The sequence below is a fragment of the Schistocerca serialis genome, chromosome 11 (assembly GCF_023864345.2).
Source record: "Schistocerca serialis cubense isolate TAMUIC-IGC-003099 chromosome 11, iqSchSeri2.2, whole genome shotgun sequence".
Classification (NCBI taxonomy): Eukaryota; Metazoa; Arthropoda; class Insecta; order Orthoptera; family Acrididae; genus Schistocerca; species Schistocerca serialis.
Window position 1 is genome coordinate 2,809,180 of NC_064648.1, and position 13,629 is coordinate 2,822,808.

Sequence of the window (13,629 nt, forward strand, 5' to 3'; positions counted from 1 at the left end):
TGGAGGCCGATGTATTGAATCTCGACGCAATTTGAGTGTTCCATCGGCATTTGGAGGCCCTGAACGTTATAATTAACTATCATTTTTGCGTCGGATTCGATAATCTAAACTCACAGGAGAACGACCATAAGGTGCCCGAGGCAGCAATAGACCCTTGGAGACAAGTCGGCTGGAGGCCGATGTATTGAATCTCGACGCAATTTGAGTGTTCCATCGTCATTAGAAGGCCCTGAACGTTACAATTAACTATCAGTTTCGCGTCGGATTCGAAAATCTACTCACAGGAGAAGTTCATACGGTGGTCGAGACAGCAATATACCCCTTGGAGACAAATCGGCTGGAGGACGATGTATTGAATCTCGACGCAATTTGAGTGTCCCATCGTCATTAGAAGGCCCTGAACGTTACAATTAACTACCATTTTTGCGTCGGATTCGATAATCTAAACTCACAGGAGAACGACCATAAGGTGCCCGAGGCAGCAATAGACCCTTGGAGACAAGTCGGCTGGAGGCCGATGTATTGAATCTCGACGCAATTTGAGTGTTCCATCGGCATTAGAAGGCCCTGAACGTTACAATTAACTATCATTTTTGCGTCGGATTCGAAAATCTAGACTCACAGGACAACGACCATAAGGTGCCCGAGGCAGCAATAGACCCTTGGAGACAAGTCGGCTGGAGGCCGATGTATTGAATCTCGACGCAATTTGAGTGATCCATCGGCATTAGGAGGCGCTGAACGTTACAATTAACTATCATTTTTGCGTCGGATTCGAAAATCTAGACTCACAGGAGAAGGATCATATTGTGCCCGAGACAGCAATATCCCCTTGGAGACAAGTCGGCTGGAGGACGATGTATTGAATCTCGACGCAATTTGAGTGTCCCATCGTCATTAGAAGGCCCTGAACGTTACAATTAACTATCATTTTTGCGTCGGATTCGATAATCTAAACTCACAGGAGAACGACCATAAGGTGCCCGAGGCAGCAATAGACCCTTGGAGACAAGTCGGCTGGAGGACGATGTATTGGGTCGCGACGCAATTTGAGTGTTCCATCTTCATTACAAGGAACTGAACGTTACAATTAACTATCATTTTTGCGTCGGATTCGAAAATCTAGACTCACAGGAGAACGACCATAAGGTGCCCGAGGCAGCAATAGACCCTTGGAGACAAGTCGGCTGGAGGACGATGTATTGGATCGCGACGCAATTTGAGTCTTCTATCGTCATTAGGAGGCGCTGAACGTTACAATTCACTATAATTTTTGCGTCGGATTCGAAAATCTATACTCACAGGAGAAGGACCATGTGGTGCCCGAGGCAGCGATATCCCCTTGGAGACAAGTAGGCTGGAGGCCGATGTATTGAATCTCGACGCAATTTGAGTGTTCCATCGTCATTAGAAGGCCCTGAACGTTACAATTAACTATCATTTTTGCGTCGGATTCGAAAATCTAGACTCACAGGAGAACGACCATAAGGTGCCCGAGGCAGCAATAGACCCTTGGAGACAAGTTGGCTGGAGGCCGATGTATTGAATCTCGACGCAATTTGAGTGTTCCATCGGCATTAGGACGCCCTGAATGTTACAATTAACTATCATTTTTGCGTCGGGTTCGAAAATCTAGACTCACAGGAGAACGACCATAAGGTGCCCGAGGCAGCAATAGACCCTTGGAGACAAGTCGGCTGGAGGCCGATGTATTGAATCTCGACGCAATTTGAGTGTTCCATCGGCATTAGGAGGCCCTGAACGTTACAATTAACTATCATTTTTGCGTCGGATTCGATAATCTAAACTCACAGGAGAACGACCATAAGGTGCCCGAGGCAGCAATAGACCCTTGGAGACAAGTCGGCTGGAGGCCGATGTATTGAATCTCGACGCAATTTGAGGGTTCCATCGGCATTAGAAGGCCCTGAACGTTACAATTAAGTATCATTTTTGCGTCGGATTCGATAATCTAGACTCACAGGATAACGACCATAAGGTGCCCGAAGCAGCAATAGACCCTTGGAGACAAGTCGGCTGGAGGCCGATGTATTGAATCTCGACGCAATTTGAGTGTTCCATCGTCATTAGGAGGCGCTGAACGTTACAATTCACTATCATTTTTGCGTCGGATTCGAAAAACTAGACTCACAGGACAACGACCATGAGGTGCCCGAGACAGCAATATCCCCTTGGAGACAAGTCGGCTGGAGGACGATGTATTGAATCTCGACGCAATTTGAGTGTTCCATCGTCATTACAAGGCCCTGAACGTTACAATTAACTATCATTTTTGCGTCGGATTCGAAAATCTAGACTCACAGGAGAACGACCATAAGGTGCCCGAGGCAGCAATAGACCCTTGGAGACAAGTCGGCTGGAGGCCGATGCATTGAATCTCGACGCAATTTGAGTCTTCTATCGTCATTAGGAGGCGCTGAACGTTACAATTCACTATCATTTTTGCGTCGGATTCGAAAATCTAGACTCACAGGAGAATGACCATAAGGTGCCCGAGGCAGCAATAGGCCCTTGGAGACAAGTCGGCTGGAGGCCGATGTATTGAATCTCGACGCAATTTGAGTCTTCTGTCGTCATTAGGAGGCGCTGAACGTTACAATTCACTATCATTTTTGCGTCGGATTCGAAAATCTAGACTCACAGGAGAAGGACATTGTGGTGCCCGAGGCAGCGATATCCCCTTGGAGACAAGTAGGCTGGAGGCCGATGTATTGAATCTCGACGCAATTTGAGTGTCCCATCGTCATTAGAAGGCCCTGAACGTTACAATTAACTACCATTTTTGCGTCGGATTCGATAATCTAAACTCACAGGAGAACGACCATAAGGTGCCCGAGGCAGCAATAGACCCTTGGAGACAAGTCGGCTGGAGGACGATGTATTGGATCGCGACGCAATTTGAGTCTTCTATCGTCATTAGGAGGCGCTGAACGTTACAATTCACTATCATTTTTGCGTCGGATTCGAAAATCTAGACTCACAGGAGAAGGATCATATTGTGCCCGAGACAGCAATATCCCCTTGGAGACAAGTCGGCTGGAGGACGATGTATTGAATCTCGACGCAATTTGAGTGATCCATCGGCATTAGGAGGCGCTGAACGTTACAATTCACTATCATTTTTGCGTCGGATTCGAAAATCTAGACTCACAGGAGAAGGATCATATTGTGCCCGAGACAGCAATATCCCCTTGAGACAAGTCGGCTGGAGGACGATGTATTGAATCTCGACGCAATTTGAGTGTCCCATCGTCATTAGAAGGCCCTGAACGTTACAATTAACTATCATTTTTGCGTCGGATTCGATAATCTAAACTCACAGGAGAACGACAATAAGGTGCCCGAGGCAGCAATAGACCCATGGAGACAAGTCGGCTGGAAGACGATGTATTGGATCGCGACGCAATTTGAGTGTTCCATCGTAATTACAAGGCCCTGAACGTTACAATTAACTATCATTTTTGCGTCGGATTCGAAAATCTAGACTCACAGGAGAACGACCATAAGGTGCCCGAGGCAGCAATAGACCCTTGGAGACAAGTCGGCTGGAGGACGATGTATTGGATCGCGACGCAATTTGAGTCTTCTATCGTCATTAGGAGGCGCTGAACGTTACAATTCACTATCATTTTTGCGTCGGATTCGATAATCTAGACTCACAGGAGAACGACCATAAGGTACCCGAGGCAGCAATAGACCCTTGGAGACAAGTCGGCTGGAGGACGATGTATTGGATCGCGACGCAATTTGAGTCTTCTATCGTCATTAGGAGGCCCTGAACGTTATAATTAACGATCATTTTTGCGTCGGATTCGATAATCTAAACTCACAGGAGAACGATCATAAGGTGCCCGAGGCAGCAATAGACCCTTGGAGACAAGTCGGCTGGAGGACGATGTATTGAATCTCGACGCAATTTGTGTGTCCCATCGTCATTAGGAGGCCCTGAACGTTATAATTAACTATCATTTTTGCGTCGGATTCGATAATCTAAACTCACAGGAGAACGACCATAAGGTGCCCGAGGCAGCAATAGACCCTTGGAGACAAGTCGGCTGGAGGCCGATGTATTGAATCTCGACGCAATTTGGGTGTTCCATCGGCATTAGGAGGCCCTGAACGTTACAATTAACTATCATTTTTGCGTCGGATTCGAAAATCTAGACTCACAGGAGAACGACCATAAGGTGCCCGAGGCAGCAATAGACCCTTGGAGACAAGTCGGCTGGAGGCCGATGTATTGAATCTCGACGCAATTTGAGTGTTCCATCGGCATTTGGAGGCCCTGAACGTTAAAATTAACTATCATTTTTGCGTCGGATTCGATAATCTAAACTCACAGGAGAACGACCATAAGGTGCCCGAGGCAGCAATAGACCCTTGGAGAAAAGTCGGCTGGAGGCCGATGTATTGAATCTCGACGCAATTTGAGTGTTCCATCGTCATTAGAAGGCCCTGAACGTTACAGTTAACTATCATTTTTGCGTCGGATTCGAAAATCTAGACTCACAGGACAACGACCATAAGGTGCCCGAGGCAGCAATAGACCCTTGGAGACAAGTCGGCTGGAGGACGATGTATTGGATCGCGACGCAATTTGAGTGTTCCATCGGCATTAGAAGGCCCTGAACGTTACAATTAACTATCATTTTTGCGTCGGGTTCGAAAATCTAGACTCACAGGAGAACGACCATAAGGTGCCCGAGGCCTTGGAGACAAGTCGGCTGGAGGACGATGTATTGGATCGCGACGCAATTTGAGTCTTCTATCGTCATTAGGAGGCGCTGAACGTTACAATTCACTATCATTTTTGCGTCGGATTCGAAAATCTAGACTCACAGGAGAACGACCATAAGGTGCCCGAGGCAGCAATAGACCCTTGGAGACAAGTCGGCTGGAGGCCGATGTATTGAATCTCGACGCAATTGGAGTGTTCCACCGGCATTAGGAGGCCCTGAACGTTATAATTAACTATCATTTTTGCGTCGGATTCGATAATCTAAACTCACAGGAGAACGACCATACGGTGCCCGAGGCAGCAATAGACCCTTGGAGACAAGTCGCCTGGAGGCCGATGTATTGAATCTCGACGCAATTAGAGTGTTCCATCGGCATTAGGAGGCCCTGAACGTTACAATTAACTATCATTTTTGCGTCGGGTTCGAAAATCTAGACTCACAGGAGAACGACCATAAGGTGCCCGAGGCAGCAATAGACCCTTGGAGACAAGTCGGCTGGAGGCCGATGTATTGAGTCTCGACGCAATTTGAGTGTTCCATCGGCATTAGGAGGCCCTGAACGTTATAATTAACTATCATTTTTGCGTCGGATTCGAAAATCTAGACTCACAGGAGAACGACCATAAGGTGCCCGAGGCAGCAATAGACCCTTGGAGACAAGTCGGCTGGAGGCCGATGTATTGAATCTCGACGCAAATTGAGTGTTCCATCGACATTAGGAGGCCCTGAACGTTACAATTAACTATCATTTTTGCGTCGGGTTCGAAAATCTAGACTCACAGGAGAACGACCATTAGGTGCCCGAGGCAGCAATAGACCCTTGGAGACAAGTCGGCTGGAGGCCGATGTATTGAATCTCGACGCAATTTGAGTGTTCCATCGTCATTACAAGGCCCTGAACGTTACAATTAACTATCATTTTTGCGTCGGATTCGAAAATCTAGACTCACAGGAGAACGACCATAAGGTGCCCGAGGCAGCAATAGACTCTTGGAGACAAGTCGGCTGGAGGACGATGTATTGGATCGCGACGCAATTTGAGTCTTCTATCGTCATTAGGAGGCGCTGAACGTTACAATTCACTATCATTTTTGCGTCGGATTCGAAAATCTAGACTCACGAGAGAAGGATCATATTGTGCCCGAGACAGCAATATCCCCTTGGAGACAAGTCGGCTGGAGGACGATGTATTGAATCTCGACGCAATTTGAGTGTGCCATCGTCATTAGAAGGCCCTGAACGTTACAATTAACTATCATTTTTGCGTCGGATTCGAAAATCTAGACTCACAGGAGAAGGATCATAAGGTGCCCGAGGCAGCAATAGACCCTTGGAGACAAGTCGGCTGGAGGACGATGTATTGGATAGCGACGCAATTTGAGTCTTCTATCGTCATTAGGAGGCGCTGAACGTTACAATTCACTATCATTTTTGCGTCGGATTCGAAAATCTAGACTCACAGGAGAAGGACCATGTGGTGCCCGAGGCAGCGATATCCCCTTGGAGACAAGTAGGCTGGAGGCCGATGTATTGAATCTCGACGCAATTTGAGTGTTCCATCGTCATTAGAAGGCCCTGAACGTTACAATTAACTATCATTTTTGCGTCGGATTCGAAAATCTAGACTCACAGGACAACGACCATAAGGTGCCCGAGGCAGCAATAGACCCTTGGAGACAAGTCGGCTGGAGGCCGATGTATTGAATCTCGACGCAATTTGAGTGTTCCATCGGCATTAGGAGGCCCTGAACGTTACAATTCACTATCATTTTTGCGTCGGATTCGAAAATCTAGACTCACAGGAGAAGGATCATATTGTGCCCGAGACAGCAATATCCCCTTGGAGACAAGTCCGCTGGAGGACGATGTATTGGATCGCGACGCAATTTGAGTGTTCCATCGTCATTACAAGGCCCTGAACGTTACAATTAACTATCATTTTTGCGTCGGATTCGATAATCTAAACTCACAGGAGAACGACCATAAGGTGCCCGAGGCAGCAATAGACCCTTGGAGACAAGTCGGCTGGAGGACGATGTATTGGATCTCGACGCAATTTGAGTGTTCCATCGGCATTAGGAGGCCCTGAACGTTATAATTAACGATCATTTTTGCGTCGGATTCGAAAATCTAGACTCACAGGAGAACGACCATAAGGTGCCCGAGGCAGCAATAGACCCTTGGAGACAAGTCGGCTGGAGGCCGATGTATTGAATCTCGACGCAATTTGAGTGTTCCATCGGCATTAGGAGGCCCTGAACGTTTTAATTAACGATCATTTTTGCGTCGGATTCGATAATCTAAACTCACAGGAGAACGACCATAAGGTGCCCGAGGCAGCAATAGACCCTTGGAGACAAGTCGGCTGGCGGACGATGTATTGAATCTCGACGCAATTTGAGTGTCCCATCGTCATTAGAAGGCCCTGAACGTTATAATTAACTATCATTTTTGCGTCGGATTCGATAATCTAAACTCACAGGAGAACGACCATAAGGTGCCCGAGGCAGCAATAGACCCTTGGAGACAAGTCGGCTGGAGGACGATGTATTGGATCGCGACGCAATTTGAGTGTTCCATCGTCATTACAAGGCCCTGAACGTTACAATTAACTATCATTTTTGCGTCGGATTCGAAAATCTAGACTCACAGGAGAACGACCATAAGGTGCCCGAGGCAGCAATAGACCCTTGGAGACAAGTCGGCTGGAGGACGATGTATTGGATCGCGACGCAATTTGAGTCTTCTATCGTCATTAGGAGGCGCTGAACGTTACAATTCACTATCATTTTTGCGTCGGATTCGAAAATCTATACTCACAGGAGAAGGACCATGTGGTGGCCGAGGCAGCGATATCCCCTTGGAGACAAGTAGGCTGGAGGCCGATGTATTGAATCTCGACGCAATTTGAGTGTTCCATCGTCATTAGAAGGCCCTGAACGTTACAATTAACTATCATTTTTGCGTCGGATTCGAAAATCTAGACTCACAGGAGAAGGACCATGTGGTGCCCGAGGCAGCGATATCCCCTTGGAGACAAGTAGGCTGGAGGCCGATGTATTGAATCTCGACGCAATTTGAGTGTTCCATCGTCATTAGAAGGCCCTGAACGTTACAATTAACTATGATTTTTGCGTCGGATTCGAAAATCTAGACTCACAGGACAACGACCATAAGGTGCCCGAGGCAGCGATATCCCCTTGGAGACAAGTAGGCTGGAGGCCGATGTATTGAATCTCGACGCAATTTGAGTGTTCCATCGTCATTAGAAGGCCCTGAACGTTACAATTAACTATCAGTTTCGCGTCGGATTCGAAAATCTACTCACAGGAGAAGTTCATACGGTGGTCGAGACAGCAATATACCCCTTGGAGACAAATCGGCTGGAGGACGATGTATTGAATCTCGACGCAATTTGAGTCTTCTGTCGTCATTAGGAGGCGCTGAACGTTACAATTCACTATCATTTTTGCGTCGGATTCGAAAATCTAGACTCACAGGAGAAGGACCATGTGGTGCCCGAGGCAGCGATATCCCCTTGGAGAAAGTAGGCTGGAGGCCGATGTATTGAATCTCGACGCAATTTGGGTGTCCCATCGTCATTAGAAGGCCCTGAACGTTACAATTAACTATCATTTTTGCGTCGGATTCGATAATCTAAACTCACAGGAGAACGACCATAAGGTGCCCGAGGCAGCAATAGACCCTTGGAGACAAGTCGGCTGGAGGCCGATGTATTGAATCTCGACGCAATTTGAGTGTTCCATCGGCATTAGAAGGCCCTGAACGTTACAATTAACTATCATTTTTGCGTCGGATTCGAAAATCTAGACTCACAGGACAACGACCATAAGGTGCCCGAGGCAGCAATAGACCCTTGGAGACAAGTCGGCTGGAGGCCGATGTATTGAATCTCGACGCAATTTGAGTGATCCATCGGCATTAGGAGGCGCTGAACGTTACAATTCACTATCATTTTTGCGTCGGATTCCAAAATCTAGACTCACAGGAGAAGGATCATATTGTGCCCGAGACAGCAATATCCCCTTGGAGACAAGTCGGCTGGAGGACGATGTATTGAATCTCGACGCAATTTGAGTGTCCCATCGTCATTAGAAGGCCCTGAACGTTACAATTAACTATCATTTTTGCGTCGGATTCGATAATCTAAACTCACAGGAGAACGACCATAAGGTGCCCGAGGCAGCAATAGACCCTTGGAGACAAGTCGGCTGGAGGACGATGTATTGGATCGCGACGCAATTTGAGTGTTCCATCGTCATTACAAGGCCCTGAACGTTACAATTAACTATCATTTTTGCGTCGGATTCGAAAATCTAGACTCACAGGAGAACGACCATAAGGTGCCCGAGGCAGCAATAGACCCTTGGAGACAAGTCGGCTGGAGGACGATGTATTGGATCGCGACGCAATTTGAGTCTTCTATCGTCATTAGGAGGCGCTGTACGTTACAATTCACTATCATTTTTGCGTCGGATTCGAAAATCTATACTCACAGGAGAAGGACCATGTGGTGCCCGAGGCAACGATATCCCCTTGGAGACAAGTAGGCTGGAGGCCGATGTATTGAATCTCGACGCAATTTGAGTGTTCCATCGTCATTAGAAGGCCCTGAACGTTACAATTAACTATCATTTTTGCGTCGGATTCGAAAATCTAGACTCACAGGAGAAGTACCATGTGGTGCCCGAGGCAGCGATATCCCCTTGGAGACAAGTAGGCTGGAGGCCGATGTATTGAATCTCGACGCAATTTGGGTGTTCCATCGTCATTAGAAGGCCCTGAACGTTACAATTAACTATCATTTTTGCGTCGGATTCGAAAATCTAGACTCACAGGACAACGACCATAAGGTGCCCGAGGCAGCAATAGACCCTTGGAGACAAGTAGGCTGGAGGCCGATGTATTGAATCTCGACGCAATTTGAGTGTTCCATCGGCATTAGGAGGCCCTGAACGTTATAATTAACGATCATTTTTGCGTCGGATTCAATAATCTAAACTCACAGGAGAACGATCATAAGGTGCCCGAGGCAGCAATAGACCCTTGGAGACAAGTCGGCTGGAGGCCGATGTATTGAATCTCGACGGAATTTGAGTCTTCTATCGTCATTAGGAGGCGCTGAACGTTACAATTCACTATCATTTTTGCGTCGGATTCGAAAATCTAGACTCACAGGAGAATGACCATAAGGTGCCCGAGGCAGCAATAGACCCTTGGAGACAAGTCGGCTGGAGGCCGATGTATTGAATCTCGACGCAATTTGAGTGTTCCATCGGCATTAGAAGGTCCTGAACGTTACAATTAACTATCATTTTTGCGTCGGATTCGATAATCTAGACTCACAGGAGAACGACCATAAGGTACCCGAGGCAGCAATAGACCCTTGGAGACAAGTCGGCTGGAGGACGATGTATTGGATCGCGACGCAATTTGAGTGTTCCATCGTCATTAGGAGGCGCTGAACGTTACAATTCACTATCATTTTTGCGTCGGATTCGAAAGTCTAGACTCACAGGAGAAGGATCATATTGTGCCCGAGACAGCAATATCCCCTTGGAGACAAGTCGGCTGGAGGACGATGTATTGAATCTCGACGCAATTTGTGTGTCCCATCGTCATTAGGAGGCCCTGAACGTTATAATTAACTATCATTTTTGCGTCGGATTCGATAATCTAAACTCACAGGAGAACGACCATAAGGTGCCCGAGGCAGCAATAGACCCTTGGAGACAAGTCGGCTGGAGGCCGATGTATTGAATCTCGACGCAATTTGAGTGTTCCATCGGCATTAGGAGGCCCTGAACGTTACAATTAACTATCATTTTTGCGTCGGATTCGAAAATCTAGACTCACAGGAGAACGACCATAAGGTGCCCGAGGCAGCAATAGACCCTTGGAGACAAGTCGGCTGGAGGCCGATGTATTGAATCTCGACGCAATTTGAGTGTTCCATCGGCATTTGGAGGCCCTGAACGTTATAATTAACTATCATTTTTGCGTCGGATTCGATAATCTAAACTCACAGGAGAACGACCATAAGGTGCCCGAGGCAGCAATAGACCCTTGGAGACAAGTCGGCTGGAGGCCGATGTATTGAATCTCGACGCAATTTGAGTGTTCCATCGTCATTAGAAGGCCCTGAACGTTACAATTAACTATCATTTTTGCGTCGGATTCGAAAATCTAGACTCACAGGACAACGACCATAAGGTGCCCGAGGCAGCAATAGACCCTTGGAGACAAGTCGGCTGGAGGACGATGTATTGGATCGCGACGCAATTTGAGTGTTCCATCGGCATTAGAAGGCCCTGAACGTTACAATTAACAATCATTTTTGCGTCGGGTTCGAAAATCTAGACTCACAGGAGAACGACCATAAGGTGCCCGAGGCCTTGGAGACAAGTCGGCTGGAGGACGATGTATTGGATCGCGACGCAATTTGAGTCTTCTATCGTCATTAGGAGGCGGTGAACGTTACAATTCACTATCATTTTTGCGTCGGATTCGAAAATCTAGACTCACAGGAGAACGACCATAAGGTGCCCGAGGCAGCAATAGACCCTTGGAGACAAGTCGGCTGGAGGCCGATGTATTGAATCTCGACGCAATTGGAGTGTTCCACCGGCATTAGGAGGCCCTGAACGTTATAATTAACTATCATTTTTGCGTCGGATTCGATAATCTAAACTCACAGGAGAACGACCATACGGTGCCCGAGGCAGCAATAGACCCTTGGAGACAAGTCGGCTGGAGGCCGATGTATTGAATCTCGACGCAATTAGAGTGTTCCATCGGCATTAGGAGGCCCTGAACGTTACAATTAACTATCATTTTTGCGTCGGGTTCGAAAATCTAGACTCACAGGAGAACGACCATAAGGTGCCCGAGGCAGCAATAGACCCTTGGAGACAAGTCGGCTGGAGGCCGATGTATTGAATCTCGACGCAATTTGAGTGTTCCATCGGCATTAGGAGGCCCTGAACGTTATAATTAACTATCATTTTTGCGTCGGATTCGAAAATCTAGACTCACAGGAGAACGACCATAAGGTGCCCGAGGCAGCAATAGACCCTTGGAGACAAGTCGGCTGGAGGCCGATGTATTGAATCTCGACGCAATTTGAGTGTTCCATCGACATTAGGAGGCCCTGAACGTTACAATTAACTATCATTTTTGCGTCGGGTTCGAAAATCTAGACTCACAGGAGAACGACCATAAGGTGCCCGAGGCAGCAATAGACCCTTGGAGACAAGTCGGCTGGAGGCCGATGTATTGAATCTCGACGCAATTTGAGTGTTCCATCGTCATTACAAGGCCCTGAACGTTACAATTAACTATCATTTTTGCGTCGGATTCGAAAATCTAGACTCACAGGAGAACGACCATAAGGTGCCCGAGGCAGCAATAGACTCTTGGAGACAAGTCGGCTGGAGGACGATGTATTGGATCGCGACGCAATTTGAGTCTTCTATCGTCATTAGGAGGCGCTGAACGTTACAATTCACTATCATTTTTGCGTCGGATTCGAAAATCTAGACTCACGAGAGAAGGATCAATTGTGCCCGAGACAGCAATATCCCCTTGGAGACAAGTCGGCTGGAGGACGATGTATTGAATCTCGACGCAATTTGAGTGTGCCATCGTCATTAGAAGGCCCTGAACGTTACAATTAACTATCATTTTTGCGTCGGATTCGAAAATCTAGACTCACAGGAGAAGGATCATAAGGTGCCCGAGGCAGCAATAGACCCTTGGAGACAAGTCGGCTGGAGGACGATGTATTGGATCGCGACGCAATTTGAGTCTTCTATCGTCATTAGGAGGCGCTGAACGTTACAATTCACTATCATTTTTGCGTCGGATTCGAAAATCTAGACTCACAGGAGAAGGACCATGTGGTGCCCGAGGCAGCGATATCCCCTTGGAGACAAGTAGGCTGGAGGCCGATGTATTGAATCTGGACGCAATTTGAGTGTTCCATCGTCATTAGAAGGCCCTGAACGTTACAATTAACTATGATTTTTGCGTCGGATTCGAAAATCTAGACTCACAGGACAACGACCATAAGGTGCCCGAGGCAGCGATATCCCCTTGGAGACAAGTAGGCTGGAGGCCGATGTATTGAATCTCGACGCAATTTGAGTGTTCCATCGTCATTAGAAGGCCCTGAACGTTACAATTAACTATCAGTTTCGCGTCGGATTCGAAAATCTACTCACAGGAGAAGTTCATACGGTGGTCGAGACAGCAATATACCCCTTGGAGACAAATCGGCTGGAGGACGATGTATTGAATCTCGACGCAATTTGAGTCTTCTGTCGTCATTAGGAGGCGCTGAACGTTACAATTCACTATCATTTTTGCGTCGGATTCGAAAATCTAGACTCACAGGAGAAGGACCATGTGGTGCCCGAGGCAGCGATATCCCCTTGGAGAAAGTAGGCTGGAGGCCGATGTATTGAATCTCGACGCAATTTGGGTGTCCCATCGTCATTAGAAGGCCCTGAACGTTACAATTAACTATCATTTTTGCGTCGGATTCGATAATCTAAACTCACAGGAGAACGACCATAAGGTGCCCGAGGCAGCAATAGACCCTTGGAGACAAGTCGGCTGGAGGCCGATGTATTGAATCTCGACGCAATTTGAGTGTTCCATCGGCATTAGAAGGCCCTGAACGTTACAATTAACTATCATTTTTGCGTCGGATTCGAAAATCTAGACTCACAGGACAACGACCATAAGGTGCCCGAGGCAGCAATAGACCCTTGGAGACAAGTCGGCTGGAGGCCGATGTATTGAATCTCGACGCAATTTGAGTGATCCATCGGCATTAGGAGGCGCT